Raw genomic sequence first — 18,936 nt, 5'->3', positions numbered from 1 at the left:
ATACATGGATTTAACGTGAGCATATTTGTCCAATAAACAAATGACATGCGGTTTTGTTTTGGAATTTTATACTGAACAAAAATATAAACGCAGCATGTAAAGTGTTGGTCCCATGTTCTGAAATAAAATACCACAGACGTCTTCCATATGCACAAAAAGGTTATTTCTCTAAAATATTGTGCACAAATTTGTTTATATTCCTTTTAGTGAGCATTTCTCCTTTACCAAGATAAACCATCCACCTGACAGGTGTGGCATATCAAGAAGCTGATTAAACAGCATGATCATTACACAGGTGCACCTTGTGCTGGGGACAATAAAAGGCCACTCTAAAATGTGCAGTTTTTCACACAATACAATGCCACAGATGTCTTGAGGGAGCATGCAATTGGCATACTGACTGGAAGAATGTCCACCAGAGCTATTGCCGGAGAATTGAATGTTGATTTCTCTACCATAAGCCATCAACGTCATTTTAGAGAATTTGGCAGTATGTTGAGCCGGCTCACAACCGTAAACCACGTGTAACCACGCCAGCCCAGGACCTCCACATCTGGCTTCTTCACCTGCGGCATCGTCTGAGACCAGCCACCGGACAGCTGATGAAATGGTGGGTTTGCACAACGGAAATATTTCTTCACAAACTGTCTCAGGGAAGATCATATGCGTGCTTGTCGTCCTCACCAGGGTCTTGACCTGACTGCAGTTTAGCGTTGTAACTGACTTCAGTGGGCAAATGCTCACCTTCGATGGCAACTGGCATGCTGGAGAAGTGTGCTCATCACAGATGAATCTGTTTTTACTGTACAGTAAAGATGGCACACAGCCTGTATGGCGTTGTGTGGGCAAGCGGTTTGCTGATGTCAACGTTGTGAACAGAGAGCCCCATGGTGGCAGTGGGGTTATGGTATGGGAAGGCATATGCTAAGGACAATGAACACTATTGCATTTTGTCGATGACAATTTGAATGCACAGAGATGCCGTGACGAGATCCTGAGGCCCATTGTCGTGCCATTCATCCACCGCCATCATCTCATGTTTCAGCATGATAATGCACGGCCCCATGTTGCAAGGATCTGTACACAATTCCTGGAAGCTGTAAATGTCCCAGTTCTTCCATGGCCTGCATACTCATCAGACATGTCACCCATTGAGCATGTTTGGGATGCTCTGGATCGACGTGCACGACAGCGTGTTCCAGTTCCCGCCAATATCCAGCTACTTTGCACAGCCATTGAAGAAGAGTGGGACAACATTCCACAGGCCACAATCAACAGCCTGACCAACTCTATGCAAAGGAGATGTGTTGCACTGCATGAGGACGAATCACCATTTGCCTATCGCTCAAAACTGTGTGAAAACGCCCTTACACTCTCTCTCTCAATTTCAATTTAAGGGCTTTATTGGCATGGGAAACATATGTGTACATTGTCAAGGCAAGTGAAATGGATAATAAACAAATAAAACATGTCCTGTAAACATTACTCTCTCTTTCTCTCTCTCTCATTTTCTCAATTGAAGGGGCTTTATTGGCATGGGAAACGTGTTAACATTGCCAAAGCAAGTGAGAGAGAGGGAGAGAGAATATACAAAAGTGAAATAAAAAGTAACAGTAAACATTACACATACAGAAGTTTCAAAAGAATAAAGACATTACAAATGTCATATTATGTATATATACAGTGTTGTAACGATGTGCAAATGGTTAAAGTACAAAAGGGAAAATAAATAAGCATAAATATGGGTTGTATTTACAGTGGTGTTTGTTCTTCACTGGTTGCCCTGTTCTTGTGGCAACAGGTCACAAATGTTGCTGCTGTGATTTCACACTGTGGTATTTCACCCAGTAGATATGGGAGTTTATCAAAATTGGGTTTGTTTTTGAATTCTTTGTGGATCTGTGTAATCTGAGGGAAAAATGTGTCTCTGATATGGTCATACATTGGGCAGGAGGTTAGGAAGTGCAGCTCAGTTTCCACCTCATTTTGTGGGCAGTGTGCACATAGCCTGTCTTCTCTTGAGAGCCAGGTCTGCCTACGGCGGCCTTTCTCAATAGCAAGGCTATGCTCACTGAGTCTGTACATAGTCAAAGCTTTCCTTAAGTTTGGGTCAGTCACAGTGGTCAGGTATTCTGCCACTGTGTACTCTCTGTTTAGGGTCATAGCATTCTAGTTTGCTCTGTTTTTATGTTAATTACTAGACACATTGGAAATAATGATCTTTTTGTTTTCTCATGATTTGGTTGGGTTTAATTGTGCTGCTGTCCTGGGGCTCTGTGGGGTGTGTTTTGTTTGTGAACAGAGCCCCAGGACCAGCTTGCTTAGGGGACTCTTCTCCAGGTTCATCTCTCTGTAGGTGATGGCTTTGTTATGGAAGGTTTGAGAATCGCTTAATTTTAGGTGGTTGTAGAATTTAACGGCTCTTTTCTGGATTTTGATAATTAGCGGGTATCGGCCTAATTCTGCCCTGCATGCATTATTTGGTGTTCTACGTTGTACACGGGGATATTTTTGCAGAATTCTGCATGCAGAGTCTCAATTTGGTGTTTGTCCCATTTTGTGAATTCTTGGTTGGTGAGCGGACCCCAGACCTCACAACCATAAAGGGCAATGGGTTCTATAACTGATTCAAGTATTTTTAGCCAGATCCTAATTGGTATGTTGAATTTTATGTTCCTTTTGATGGCATGGAAGGCCCTTCTTGCCTTGTCTCTCAGATTGTTCACAGCTTTGTGGAAGTTACCTGTAGTGCTGATGTTTAAGCCGAGGTATGTATAGTTTTTTGTGTGCTCTAGGGCAACGGTGTCTAAATGGAATTTGTATTTGGGGTCCTGGCGACTGGACCTTTTTTGGAACACCATTATTTTGGTCTTACTGAGATTTACTGTCAGGGCCCAGGTCTGGCAGAATATCTAGATGCTGCTGTAGGCCCTCCTTGGTTGGTGACAGAAGCACCAGATCATCAGCAAACAGTAGACATTTGACTTCAGATTCTAGTAGGGTGAGGCCGGGTGCTGCAGACTTTTCTAGTGCCCGCGCCAATTTGTTGATATATATGTTGAAGAGGATGGGGCTTAAGCTGCATCCCTGTCTCACCCCACGGCCCTGTGGGAATAAATGTTTTTTTTTGCCCATTTTAACCGCACACTTGTTGTTTTGTGTATGTTTTACCCCCAACACCACTTTCCATCAATTTGTTTAGCAGACCCTCATGCCAAATTGAGTCTAAGGCTTTTTTGAAATCAACAAAGCATGAGAGAACTTTGCCTTTGTTTTTGTTTGTTTGTCAATTAGGGTGTGCAGGGTGAATACGTGGTCTGTTGTACGGTAATTTGGTAAAAAGACAACTTGGTATTTGCTCAGTACATTGTTTTCACTGAGGAAATGTATGAGTCTGCTGTTAATGATAATGCAGAGGATTTTTCCAAGGTTGCTGTTGACGCATATCCCACGGTAGTTATTAGTGTCAAATTTGTCTCCACTTTTGTGGATTGGGGTGATCAGTCCTTGGTTCCAAATATTGGGGAAGATGCCAGAGCTAAGGATGATGTTAAAGAGTTTTAGTATAGCCAATTGGAATTTGTTGTCTGTATATTTGATCATTTCAATGAGAATACCATCAACACTACAGGCCTTTTTGGGTTGGAGGGTTTTATTTTGTCCTGTAGCTCATTCAAGGTAATTCTAGAATCCAGTGGGTTCTGGTAGTCTTTAATAGTTGATTCTAAGATTTGTATTTGATCCTGTATATGTTTTTGCTATTTGTTCTTTGTTATAGAGCCAAAAAGATTAGAGAAGTGGTTTACCCATACATCTCCATTTTGGATAGATAATTCTTCGTGTTGTTTGTTTAGTGTTTTCCAATTTTCCCAGAAGTGGTTAGAGTCTATGGATTCTTCAATTACATTGAGCTGATTTCTGACGTGCTGTTCCTTTTTCCGTAGTGTATTTCAGTATTGTTTTTGTGATTCACCATAGTGAAGGCGTAGACTCAGGTTTTCCGGGTCTCTATGTTTTTGTTTGGACAGGTTTCTCTTTCTTTCTTAGATTTTTGCATTCGTCATCAAACCATTTGTCATTGTTGTTCATTTTCTTCGGTTTTCTATTTGATAGGGAAGCTGAGAGGTCAAATATACTGTTAAGATTTTCTACTGCGAAGTTTACACCTTCACTATTACAGTAGAACGTTTTACCCAACGAAGTTGTCTAAAAGGGATTGAATTTGTTGTTGCCTAATTGTTTTTGGTAGGTTTCCAAACTGCATTCCTTCCATCTGTAGCATTTCTTAATGTTACTCAGTTCCTTTGGCTTTGATGCCTCATGATTGACTATTGCTCTGTTCAAGTAGACTGTGATTTTTGCTGTGGTCTGATAGGGGTGTCAGTTGGCTGACTGAATGCTCTGAGAGACTCTGGGTTGAGGTCAGTGATAAAGTAGTCTACAGTACTACTGCCAAGAGATGAGCTATTGGTGTACCTACCATAGGAGTCCCCTCAAAGCCTCTCTCTCTCTCTTTCTGTGTGTGCAACATTTTGCTTCTTCAGCAAATCAAGTTTTGAAACATTGCACTATTTTTATGAACCTGCGTGGAATGACAAAATACTTGTAACATTTTGGTAAAAGCATGATAGCCTATCAATAATTTAAGTGGGCAAAATAACAGTCTCAGAGCTAATAGTTTTTGCAGTTGCTTAGAGGGAGGGAGTACAGGTTGAAGAATAACTCCTTTGAGGATTAACATGAGGACCAGCTTTTTACTGTGTCTACTTTGCTGGACCATTGTACAATTCTGTAAAAGTATTGGAACAGTTCTGGAAACGTTCTGGAACTGTCTATGTAGACTGCCACTACCATACTTTAAGACCATATTCTGTCGTTTTAAAACGCGTATGTAGTTTACATCTCTGTATTATACCCGCCATGCTGGATTCTAGGGATCAATTGTTCAGGTTTCTTACTCGATCAAAACCTCAGCAAATCTTAACTTGAGATACATCTGAAACCTTTGAGTAAATCACTTGGAATTCTTGCTATATGACACCTCAGGTGACATGCATGCATCTAATATTAGAATTTGGCCCAAAGACAATTTTGATCATGTGACCACAAACTCCCTAATCTCACCCAGTCTATATCTGTTGTACTCCATTTGAACTACCCTTCACAAACACAGCCGGTATAGTGGGTCTAGATCCTGTCCAGAGGTCCGTTTACACTTAGGCCTACACCCAGTGTAGTGGAGGAGACTGAAGACCAGGACCATAAAGCAGCCATATAAAGACCTTTTATGATGCTCCGATGGCTCTTTGCATTTATTGCAGTTCGTGTCACTTTTTCTATAGTTCTCTCTGTTTGGTGTTTCTCTGTGAGCTTGTTTGGCCAGTTGTTATAGGATATGCTGTGGTGTATAGGCTAGTAGTCTGTGAATCCACATCTGTGAGCTCATAGAGAGAGAGCCATTTATTTCTGTGTTGGAGCTGTTCTTTATTTCTGATGTTGATCTGTTTGTTCGTTTGTCATTGGTTAGTTGTTGCTTGGGAAAAAAATGTCACCTTGTCTCTTTCTCTCTCCCGCTGTCATTCTCTCTCCTAATGTCATTTTCTCTCCCTCTCTCTTTCTCTTGTCTGTGACACTTCATTTTCTCACACTGTTGCTGGTATCAATCTCTCACACACACTCTCTCTTTCCTTTGTCTAATTCCTTTCCCTTGTCTCTTTCCTTTCCTTTCCTTTGTCTCTCTCTCTCTCCTTTGTCTCCCTCTCCTTTCCTAAGGCTAGCTTTTTCAAACAGAAATTTGCCTCCTGTAGCACTAATTCCAAAATGTTTTGGGACACTGTATAGTCCATGGAGAATAAGAGCACCTCCTCCCAGCTGCCCAATGCACTGAGGATAGGAAACACTGTCTCCACTGATAACTCTACGATAATTGATCATTTCAATAAGCAATTTTCTACGGCTGGCCATGCTTTCCACCTGGCTACTCCTACCCCGGCCAACATCTCAGCCCCCCCCCCCCCCCCCCCGCTTCTCCTTCAACCTAATCCAGACAGCTGATGTTCTGAAAGAGGTACAGCACCGTACCTTCTCCACTATGCAATCTGGTTTCCAAGCCGGTCACGGGTTCACCTCAGCCACGCTGAGCCACGACCTGGCCAAGGCTTTTTTTTTTTACTCTGTCAATCACCGCATTCTTATCGGCAGACTCAACAGCCTTGGTTTCTCAAATGACTGCCTCGCCTGGTTCACCAACTACTTCTCAGATAGAGTTCAGTGTGTCAAATCGGAGGACCTGTTGTTCCGACCTCTGGCAGTCTCTATGGGGTGCCACAGGGTTTAATTCTCGGGCCGACTCTTTTCTCTGTATATATCAATGATGTCGCTCTTGCTGCTGGTGATTCTCTGATCCAGCTCTACGCAGACGACACCATCGTGTATACATCTGGCCCTTCTTTGGACACTATGCTAACAAACCTCCAAACGAGCTTCAACGCCATACAACACTCCTTCTGTGGCCTCCAACTGCTTTTAAATACTAGTAAAACTAAATGCATGCTCTTCAACCGATTGCTGCCCGCACCCTCCCGCCCGACTAGCATCACTACTCTGGATGGTTCTGACTCAGAATATGTGGACAAATACCTAGGTGTCTGGTTAGACTGTAAACTCTCTCCTTCCAGACTCACATTAAGCATCTCCAATCCTAAATTAAATCTAGAATCGGCTTCCTATTCCGCAACAAAGCATCCTTCACTCATGCTGCCAAACATGCCGTAGTAAAACTGACCATCCTACCGATTCTCGACTTTGGCGACGTAATTTACAAAATGGCCCCCAACACTCTACTCAGCAAACTGGATGCAGTCAATCACAGTGCCATCTGTTTTTGTCACCAAAGCCCCATACACTACCCACCACTGCGACCTGTATGCTTTCGTTGGCTGGCCCTCACTACATATTCGTCGCCAGACCCACTGGCTCCAGGTCATCTATAAGTCTTTGGTAGGTAAAGCCCCGCCTTATCCCAGCTCACTGGTCACGATAACAACACCCACTCATAGCACGCGCTCCAGATAGGTATATTTCACTGGTCATCCCCAAAGCCAACACTTCCTTTGGCCGCCTTTCCTTCCAGTTTTCCACTGCCAATGACTGGAACGAATTGCAAACATCACTGAAGCTGGAGTCTTATCTCCCTCTCTAACTTTAAACATCAGCTGTCATAGCCCATCTGTAAACTACCTCATCCCCATATTATTACTTACCCTCTTACTCTTTTGCACCCCAGTATCTCTACTTGCACATCATCATCTGCACATCTATCACTCCAGTATTAATGCTAAATTGTAATTATTTCTCCTCTAGGGCCTATTTATTGCCTACCTCCATTCTCTTCTACATTTGCACACACTGTACATAGATTTTTCTATTTATTTTTTATTTTTTCTATTGATTGTACGTTTGTGTAACTCGGTTGTTTTTTGTCACACTGCTTTGCTTTATCTTGGCCAGGTTGCAGTTGTAAATGAGAACTTGTTCTCAACTGGCCTACCTGGTTAAATAATCTCACTCTGTCTCTGTCTCTCTCTCTCTCTGTCTCGCTCACCTTTATCTCTCCCTCTCTCTCTCGGTAGTCAAGCCACCAGCGGTAATCAGCCTCACTAGTCTATCCACCAGCTTCTTACTGTCTCGCTTTTTCAATTCTCTTCCTCGTTTCTCTTCCCATTCAGTTTGCATTTTATGACTAGATCCTAGGATTCTTTCCCAGGCCTGGTTTCCCATGGTGATGGAACTTAGGCTTGCGAGTGTTTTTTAACAATGCATCTTTCCTACATTGAAGATGTAACATACATTTCCCAAAACACAATGCAGAGAGAGGGAGAGATCTGCTCTCAGATCAGCTTTATCCATTCAAATCTTACCTTAAACATTCTAATTATTCCACAATACTGACGACGGATCAGCTCCTGGAAAGATATAACTTATGGCTGCAAATATTGAGCCGGCTTATTCTAATGCCTACCCTATAACAATGCACTAAGTCAAGATTTGGCACATCATTGATTACGTTAGAATAAAGGCACAAGGTGAGACCCAGACATGGGAGGCAGATGGTTGGAGTCTTGATATTTATTAATAATCCAAAAGGGGTAGGCAAGAGAATGGTCGTGGACAGGCAAAAGGTCAAAACATTTTACATTTACATTTTAGTCATTTAGCAGACGCTCTTATCCAGAGTGACTTACAGTAGTGAATACATACATTTCATTTCATGCATTTTTTTTTTTTGTTTTTTTTTTTGGTTTGTACCAGTACAGAGTGGCAGGCATGCTCGAGGTCAGGGCAGGCAGAATGGTCAGGCAGGCGGGTACAGAGTCCAGAAAACTGGCAAGGGTTAAAACCGGGAGGACTAGCAAAAGAGAATAGAAGCAGGAGTACAGGAAAACGCTGGTTGACATGAAACGCATACAAGACGAACTGGCACACAGAGACGGGAAACACAGGGATATGTATATACACACACACACACCAGGGATAATAAGCGACACCTAGAGGGGGTGGAGACAATCACAAGACCGGTGAAAGATCAGGGTATGACAGTTAGGCTATACGTCATGAAGTACAGTTGAAGTCGCAAGTTTACAAACACTTAGGTTGGAGTCATTAACTTGTTTTTCAACCACTCCACAACTTCTATATCCACAGTAAAACGAGTCCTTTAGCGACATAACCTGAAAGGCCGCTCAGCAAGGAAGAAGCCACTGCTCCAGAACCACCATAAAAAAGCCAGACTACAGTTTGCAACTGCACATGGGGATAAAGATCGTAATTTTTGAAGAAATGTCCTCTGGTCTGATGAAACAAAAATAGAACTGTTTGGCCATAATGACCATCATTATGTTTGGAGGAAAAGGGGAGGCTTGCAAGCCGAAGAACACCATCCCAACCGTGAAGCACGGGGGTGGCAGCATCATGTTGTGGGGGTGCTTTGCTGCAGGAGGGACTGGTGCACTTCACAAAATAGATGGCACCATGAGAAGGAAAATTATGTGGCTATATTGAAGGAACATTCCAAGACATCAGTCAGGAAGTTAAAGCTTGGTCACAAATGGGTCTTCCAAATGGACAATGACCCCAAGCATAATTCCAAAGTTGTGGCAAAATGGTTTAAGGACAACAGTCAAGGTATTGGAGTGGCCATCACAAAGCCCTAACCTCAATCCTATAGAAAATGTGTGGGCAGAACTGAAAAAGCGTGTGTGAGCAAGGAGGCCTACAAACCTGACTCACCCAGCTTATTGTAGGAAGCTTGTGGAAGGCTACCCGACACATTTGACCCAAGTTAAACAATTTTAAGGCAATGCTACCAAATACTAATTGAGTGTATGTAAACTTCTGACCCACTGGGAATGTGATGAAAGAAATAAAAGCTGAAATAAATCATTCTCTCTACTATTATTCTGACATTTTACATTCTTAAAATAAAGTGATCCTAACTGACCTAAGACAGGGAATTTTTACTAGGATTAATTGTCAGGAATTGTGAAACTGACTTTAAATGTATTTGGCTAAGCTGTATGTAAACTTCCGACTTCAACTGTATATTGAGACAAATGACTCACAATAGCCTACAAGTAGCAACATAGAAGTCAATTGATTGAACATGGTATGTATTTCAATATGATTGAAATAGGCCTATAGCCTACTGTATTTATATTTTAATGCAGTCATCTGGGTTTTTATTTGAAGCATCTTTTTGTCACTTGTTTATTTCATTTGCAACTGTGTATTTGTAGTCAACTTTGTACTGAATTTATCTGTGGTTCACAGAAAGAGGATAAACGTGATTCTGTGTTTAGCGGAGATCTTCTGTGTATAAAATGATGCGGGATTTTTGTCAAAATGTAGTTATTGCCATAGCCTTGTTCTGTTCAATGTTCTCTAGTACTCTAAATACCACAATTAATGTTAAGTTCTCTCTCGTGTGTGTGTGTGTGTGTAGATAGAGATATATAATTTCAACAAGAACAGAGTTGAGGTATGATAGAGGAACTGGTTATTATTGGATGACATGGAGGGTCCATAAACGTCCAGGTTTGTCAGCACTATCCACAGATCTGCTTCCTCATACAACACAGAGCTCCCATGCTTACCATACCACCTTCTGCTCTATCAGCTCTTTAGCCTACTCTCTGGTATCAGGCTAGTGCCATCCGTCATCGAGAAAAGAAGCTGGCAGCAGTGGCAGACAATTAGATATGCACCTCCACATCGTCACGCACACATACTCACCCATGTATGTAAACAGACGTGATGAATAGAGTTAGATCTCCTACATGCATGACAGGTGACAAAGACAATGTTTACTCCCTTTATTATATGGACTTCTTTTCCAAAGGGCTGTTGTGTGTGTCACTGTATATTATACATACTGAGTAGCATCCACTCAGATGGTGTCACTACTACTGTTACTATAGGCCTTCTACACATCTCTCTGGGCAGGGGCGGACTTGGTAATTTAGAGGCCCCAGGCAGCCCCCCTAATTTTTTTAATGGGTTTTTATAGTAAATACATTTAACTGTAAAAATGTATTACTAATGTGCCGTTTAACGCTTTCGAACACACGTACAGCGTCATTGCATTTTGGCACACCAGAATTACATTAATTTCCAATGAAACGATACGTTTGCCTTGCAGCAGTGTGTTTGGTGTGTGTTTGGTGTGGTCCATACGTTGGATTAATCGAACGTATGCGTCAAACTGTACGCGTAAACGGCTTGACAGAAATGGTAGCAGAAAATGAATGTTTAACTTTTGCTGCACGCATATCCAGATGATGCTGCGTACTATTTCAGCAGCACCTGTCTTTTTTACTAAAGAAATGCGGATTGTGGGGGGCCTCCCGAGTGGCGCAGGGGTCTAAGACGCTGCCTCGCAGTGCTAGCTGTGCCACTAGAGATCCAGGGTTCGAGTTCAGGCTCTGTCAGTCAGCCGCGACCGGGAGACCCATGAGGCGGCGCACGATTGGCCCAGCGTCGCCCGGGTTAGGGAGGGTTTGGTCGGCAGGGATGTCCTTGTCCCATTGCGCTCTAGCGACTCCTGTGGTGGGCCGGGCGCAGTGCACGCTGACCAGGTCACCAGGTGTACAGTGTTTCCTCTGACACATTGGTGCGGCTGGCTTCCGGGTTAAGCGGGCGTTGTGTCAAGAAGCAGTGCAGCTTGGCTGGGTCGTGTTTCAGAAGATGCACTGCTCTCGACCTTCGCCAAGTCAGCCATATCAGCTATGATTTTTTAAAAGGCAGTAAATTGGGCTGAATGAACTGTTTCGCTGCTAGACAAGGCTCCGCTGATAGCCAGGTGTAGCTGTGGTAAGGTGTTGGGACTGCTGTTGGGGCTGCTGTTGGGACTGCTGTTGGGACTGCTGTATATGTGGGCACCGTTTGTCACCGTTATAGTGCAATTCATGTATCGTTTAGTGTTTTGTTGTGTAGTGGCTTTGCTGGCATGCATCTAAAAAAAGTTTGCCCCACCAAGATTTACACGCTAAAATCCCCACTGGGTATAGCATATTTTGGCCCTGTGCCGTCAGGGGGTTTGTGCTCGATGAAGAGCGGTACTGAATTGAGGAAATGAATGCAAGCCCTGGTATTATAGCCAGGAAGGTAAGGCTTCCGAGGGTGGGCTCGGCATCCATTGGCTAGTTGGGAGTGATTTTGTTTCTTCAGGTGAATATGATTGGTCGTTGACTCCCCATAGTATGTTTTACCTCATTCTCTTCTTCAGAGAACAATAGTTATATTCATGACTAAGTTTTGAAAATCTTATTTTTTTTATTATTATTATTATTTTTTTTTATCCTACCCTGTGATGTCAGAGAAGCATTTTTTTTAGGACCTTATCTTTATGACCTCGTATCATAGAAATGCACTGTTTTCACATATGTAGACACTGGTTTCGTTCTGGAGATAACCTGTTATGGCTAGGGGGCAGTATTTTCACGGCCGGATAAAAAACGTACCCGATTTAACCTGATTATTACTCCTGCCCAGAAACTAGAATATGCATATAATTATTAGCTTTGGATAGAAAACACTCCAAAGTTTCTAAAAACTGTTTGAATGGTGTCTGAGTATAACAGAACTCATTTGGCAGGCCAAAACCTGAGAAGATTCCATGCAGGAAGTGCCCTGTCTGACAATTTCTTGCCCTTCTTGATTATCTCTATCCAATATAGGGGATCTCTGCTGTTACGTGACACATCCTACGGCTCCCATGGGCTCTCAGAAGGCGGCAAAAAGCTGAATCGTGGCTTTGCAGGCTCTGGCTGAAAAACATTAGTGCGTTTGGATAGTGGCTGGTCACAGTACTGTGAGACTCAGGCTCGTGCACGAGTTGACTCCATGTTTTATCTTTGAACGAAAAACACCACTCCCGGTCGAATATTATCGCTTTTTTACGAGAAAAATGGCATAAAAATTGATTTTAAACAGCGGTTGACATGCTTCGAAGTACGGTAATGGAATGGAATATTTAGAAATTATTTGTCACGGCGCATTTCGTGACAAATAATTTCTAAATATTCACTATCCTTCGTCACCCTTGGATAGTGTCTTGAACGCACGAACAAAACGCCGCTATTTGGATATGACAATGGATTATTTTGAACCAAACCAACATTTGTTATTGAAGTAGCAATCCTGGGAGTGCATTCTGACGAAGAACACCAAAGGTAATTAAACTTTTCTAATAGTAAATCGGAGTTTGGAGTTTGGAGTTTGGTGAAGGCTAAACTTGCTGGGTGTCTAAATAGCTAGCCCTGTGATGCCGGGCTATGTACTCAGAATATTGCAAAATGTGCTTTCACCGAAAAGCTATTTTAAAATCGGACACCTCGATTGCACAAAGGAGTTCTGTATCTATAATTCTTAAAATAATTGTTATGTTTTTTGTGAACGTTTATCGTGAGTAATTTAGTAAATTCACCGGAAGTGTTCGGTGGGAATGCTAGTTCTGAACGTCACATGCTAATGTAAAAAGCTGTTTTTTGATATAAATATCAACTTGATTGAACAAAACATGCATGTATTGTATAACATAATGTCCTAGGGTTGTCATCTGATGAAGATCATCAAAGGTAGGTGCTACATTTAGCTGTGGTTTTGTTTTTTGTGACATTATATGCTAGCTTGAAAAATGGGTGTCTGATTATTTCTGTCTGGGTACTCTGCTGACATAATCTAATGTTTTGCTTTCGCTGTAAAGCCTTTTTGAAATCGGACAGTGTGGTTCGATAAAGGAGAGTCTTGTCTTTAAAATGGTGTAAAATAGTCATATGTTTGAAAAATTGACGTTTTTGTATTTTTGAGGAATTTGTAATTCGCGCCACGCCTATCATTGGATATTGGAGCAGGCGTTCCGCTAGCGGAACGTCTAGATGTAAGAGGATAACAATTATGAGATTTTAAAGTGGCGGAATTGCCCTTTAACTCTTGCACTTGAACGCTCTTGATCTAATGCCTGACTCATAGAACAGCTAAGTGCGTCGTTGTATGCTTTTTTTTTTTTTTTTCTTGCCCTCCCACATCACTTTATACACACAAGGTCTCCGCTAAACATAATCACATGGTTTATCCGCGACCTCCAATAACTGCAGAACAAATTTGACCAAAAAATACAAAGTTGACAATGTCTTTACAGTTGATATAAACAAGCAACGCATAAAAAAAATGCTGGGTCAAAGTCATCTGTCTTGGTGAAGCTGGTTAGTGGGGGTTGGGGTTGACACTACAAATGACTGACTGACTTGTTACTGTTGATGACGGCACTCAACCTTGTTTGGAAGACAATAAAAGAAGGGTGAGGGTGGGATAGGGGGAAATCTGCATATTTGTCATTAAAAGAAAAGCCCAGAATGGGAGACCTTTTCAAATCAAATTGTATTTGTCACATGCGCCGAATTCAACAGGTCTACCCTTACCGTGAAATGCTTACAAGCCCTTAACCAACAATGTGGTTTTAAGGAAATAGAGTTAAGAAAATATTTACAAAATCAACTAAAGTTTAAAAAATGTAATAAAAAGTAACACAATAAAATAACAATGAGGTTATATACAGGGGTTACCGATTTTTCTCTCACCGTACTCTGAGGACTGTTTGTAGAACAAGCTGACTAAATACACTGGTTTGCTGTACCACCCTGATCATTAGGAAAGTATTCCACATCTAGTAACAGCATCTCCAACATATATTTACATAATACTGTATGTGACAGCATTTTCAATATATTCTAGAAATGCTTTCTCCCTTATATCCACACACATGATGGTTGTTATATGAACATGAACGTTTTGCCTCATGATGTACTAAGTGCGGACTCTGTTTACATTTTGCATCATTATATACACTGCTCAAAAAAATAAAGGGAACACTTAAACAACACATCCTAGATCTGAATGAATGAAATAATCTTATTAAATACTTTTTTCTTTACATAGTTGAATGTGCTGACAACAAAATCACACAAAAATAATCAATGGAAATCCATTTTATCAACCCATGGAGGTCTGGATTTGGAGTCACACTCAAAATTAAAGTGGAAAACCACACTACAGGCTGATCCAACTTCGATGTAATGTCCTTAAAACAAGTCAAAATGAGGCTCAGTAGTGTGTGTGGCCTCCATGTGCCTGCATGACCTCCCTACAATGCCTGGACATGCTCCTGATGAGGTGGCGGATGGTCTCCTGAGGTTGGTGGATGGAGCGAGACATGATGTCCCAGATGTGCTCAATTGGATTCTGGTCTGGGGAACGGGCGGGCCAGTCCATAGCATCAATGCCTTCCTCTTGCAGGAACTGCTGACACACTCCAGCCACATGAGGTCTAGCATTGTCTTGCATTAGGAGGAACCCAGGGCCAACCGCACCAGCATATGGTCTCACAAGGGGTCTGAGGATCTCATCTCGGTACCTAATGGCAGTCAGGCTACCTCTGGCGAGCACATGGAGGGCTGTGCAGCCCCCCAAAGAAATGCCACCCCACACCATGACTGACCCACCGCCAAACCGGTCATGCTGGAGGATGTTGCAGGCAGCAGAACGTTCTCCACGGCGTCTCCCGACTGTCACGTCTATCACATGTGCTCAGTGTGAACCTGCTTTCATCTGTGAAGAGCACAGGGCGCCAGTGGCGAATTTACCAATCTTGGTGTTCTCTGGCAAATGCCAAACATCCTGTACGGTGTTGGGCTGTAAGCACAACCCCCACCTGTGGACGTCGGGCCCTCATGGAGTCTGTTTCTGACCGTTTGAGCAGACACATGCACATTTATGGCCTGCTGGAGGTCATTTTGCAGGGCTCTGGCAGTGCTCCTCCTTGCACAAAGGCGGAGGTAGCGGTCCTGCTGCTGGGTTGTTGCCCTCCTACGGCCTCCTCCACGTCTCCTGATGTACTGGCCTGTCTCCTGGTAGCGCCTCCATGCTCTGGACACTACGCTGACAGACACAGCAAACCTTCTTGCCACAGCTCGCATTGATGTGCCATCCTGGATGAGCTGCACTACCTGAGCCACTTGTGTGGGTTGTAGACTCCGTCTCATGCTACCACTAGAGTGAAAGCACCGCCAGCATTCAAAAGTGACCAAAACATCAGCCAGGAAGCATAGGAACTGAGAAGTGGTCTGTGGTCCCCACCTGCAGAACCACTCCTTTATTGGGGGTGTCTTGCTAATTGCCTATAATTTCCACCTGTTGTCTATTCCATTTGACAATACATTTCACATGCTGTTGTGCAATCAGTGTTGCTTCCTAAGTGGACAGTTTGATTTCACAGAAGTGTGATTGACTTGGAGTTACATTGTGTTGTTTAAGTGTTCCCTTTATTTTTTTGAGCAGTGTAGTTAGTGATAATCCAATGTTGCATGTCTTGGCTACTGTTCCCGTAGGTGGTCTTCAGCAGATTCTGCAGTCCGTACGATATCAAAGAGTTATTTTGCACCGCTCTGGGTATCCCAAGGTAATGCTTTGCTCACCTCTCTTTTCCTCTCTTTAGTCTTAAGTATTTGTCTGGATCCTTTAATTGTCATTGTACACTTGACTGGTTTTCTACTTAAGCAATAAGGAACATTGGGGTTTTGTGGTATATGGCCAATATACCATGGCTAAAGGCTGTTCTTATGCACGATGCAACGCGGAGTACCTGGACACAGCCCTAAGCCGTGGTATATTGGCCGTATACCACAAACCCCCAAGGTGCCTTATTGCTATTAATAACTGGTTACCTGGTTACCAACATAATTAGAGCAGTAAAAATGCTATACCACGGCTGTCAGCCAATCAGCATTCAGGGCTCAAACCACCCAGTTTCTAATGTTGTTTTGACAATCACTTCTATTAGATGAGGACACAACCATAATGAAAAGATACAAGGTCATAGGTCCCAATAGTCTTGACTATCTCTCGCTTGGTTTCTTTGATTGATATTTGGAATGTGCCAAACACCAATCACCCTCTTCATTGAACTTTAGTGTGACACATCCTCAGAGAGAGTGTCCCTGCTTTGTCTGTTTTGGACAGGAACACCACCTTGTCTCTGCTGGACTCCACAGGAGCCATGGTGTCCATCGACCCCACCATGCCACACAACACCGAGAGGTAGGTGGTGTCGCGTTCACATTTATAGCAGAACATTACACATCGGTAAAGCATAATAAGTTATGTTCTTCAAGGGTTAATGGTTATATCATTGAACAGAAGGACATATCCCAGATTGTGCCCTATTGCCCAGGGTTAGTAAAAAACACTATCAGATCCCAGGTCAGGGTGAAACAGTGAGCCAGATACTGCTCACTCTCTCTCACACACACACACATCCACCAACGTGTCCTCACACTTCAGACGCTGAGTAAGACAGTGGGAGGAAGAGGAGAGGACATTGACAGCACGTCTAATTAGAAGGAGGGGGGGACGTACAGTATTTGAGTGCTGCACCACTTCCTGTCTAAACTGACGTGTGTGTGTGTGTGTGTGTTAAAGGTCACCGTACAGCGTGGTGCCCCTGACTGGTGGACAGCTAGCTGGTGAGTCCTAGTGGGCCAGGGGGTTTTCACACGCTAGCTACGCAAATAAACACGCATGGCTGATAAGCACATACCAAATTAGAATATTTTTTTATTTATTTAACTAGGCAAGTCAGTTAAGAACAAATTCTTATTTACAATGACGGCCTACACCGGCCAAATCCAGACAACGCTGGACCAATTGTGCACCACCCTATGGAACTCCCAATCACAGCCAGTTGTGATACAGCCTGGATTCGAACCAGTGTGTCTGTAGTGACGCCTCTAGCACTGATATGCAGTGCCTTATACTGCTGCACCACTCGGGAACATGCGCACACACACACACACGCACGCGCGCGCGCACACACACACGTGTTAATTTTGCCATTATTTAGTCTTGTCTTAGTTATTTTGACTAAAATATAATTTTAGCATTTGAATAATGATTTAGTCTAGTTACTGTAAAATTATGAAGACAGTGGGGCCATTTTAGTCAACTAAATTCCCTTTATTTTAGTCACATCACATTTGTATTGCCTCATTAACCTATATTAAACATCAATCACTGACTTCCATGAGCACAAACACACATCGCCTTGTCCTACACTCTTAAAATAAAAGGTGCTATATAGAACCTAAAAGTGTTCTTCGGCTGTCCCCATAGGAGAACCCTTTGAAGAACCCTTTTTGGTTCCAGTTAGAACTCTTTTTTGGTTCCATGTAGAACCCTTATTATTGTTACTGTTAAAAGAAGGATCCTGAATTTTCTGCATTGTTGTTCAATAGATTAATTTGCCTACATCTTCATGTGCACTAATATCATAGGCTAATTTACTTTGTAGCTAATTCACCACATTAGGAAGTGAAAACTCAAAACAAATTAGTTAGATCGCTAACACTAAATATAATACCTACTGCTATGTATTCCTCTAAAAGTACATTTAAAATAGTTGCTATTGAGGTCAATAGTAAGAGATAACAAATTAAAATTATACCCACAGAAAGCGGAGAACAACAGTAGTTGTTTCCAAAGCTATATACTGTATGTATTTCCCGCTATTGGATTTTGAAATGATTGTACTATATTATATATATATATATATATATATATATATATATATATATAATCTCAGAAGCCTTTTTCTGTCTCCCGGACCGCACATCAAGAGGCTCGCTCATCACAGCAACAGGCCCCAGCGGAACAGGCCCAGGGACTGGGCAGACACTTTCATTACAGGAATCATGAGCATAATTCGCTTTACTGTTTGACCAAATCATGGTTTTAGCCACCAAAAAAATGTGATTGTTTTGAAACTTTTGAATGTGGTGGCCATGTAATGAATGTTCAGCTCACACTGATACGACCAATATTATTATTATTATTTTTTTTTTACCTCGCACAGCCAAGTCAATGGGTCGCAAAATGCCACTAAATGGTTGCAGTCTGGAGCCCTGTCCCTTGACATACTGTATCTGTATTGTAATCAAAGATCTGTCAGTAGTAGTGGTCTTATAGATTGTAGCAAACTAACTAGCTAGCATTATCTATCTGTTATTACCTGAGTGTATTATGCTCTAAATGTGAATGCGGCAGCGCCTACCTGGCGTGGTGGGGTCTATATATCTCTCCAGGTTGGTAGTATTTTTACCAATGATGTACAGTGACTTGGACTCCTTGACTTTTTCCACATTTTGTTACGTTACAGCCTTATTCTATAATGTATTACATCATTTTTTCCCCTCATTAATCTACACACAATACCCCATAATTTATCCCCCCCCCAAAAAAACTGAAATTTCACAATTAAATAATTATTCAGATCCTTTACTTTGTACTTCGTTGAAGGAGCTTTAGCAGCGATTACAGCCTCTAGTCTTC

This window comes from Salmo salar, chromosome 25 (genome assembly GCF_965601325.2).
Source record: "Salmo salar chromosome 25, fSalSal1, whole genome shotgun sequence".
Lineage (NCBI taxonomy): Eukaryota > Metazoa > Chordata > Actinopteri > Salmoniformes > Salmonidae > Salmo > Salmo salar.
The sequence above is the reverse complement of the archived record's forward strand: the minus strand, read 5'-3'. Positions refer to the sequence as shown.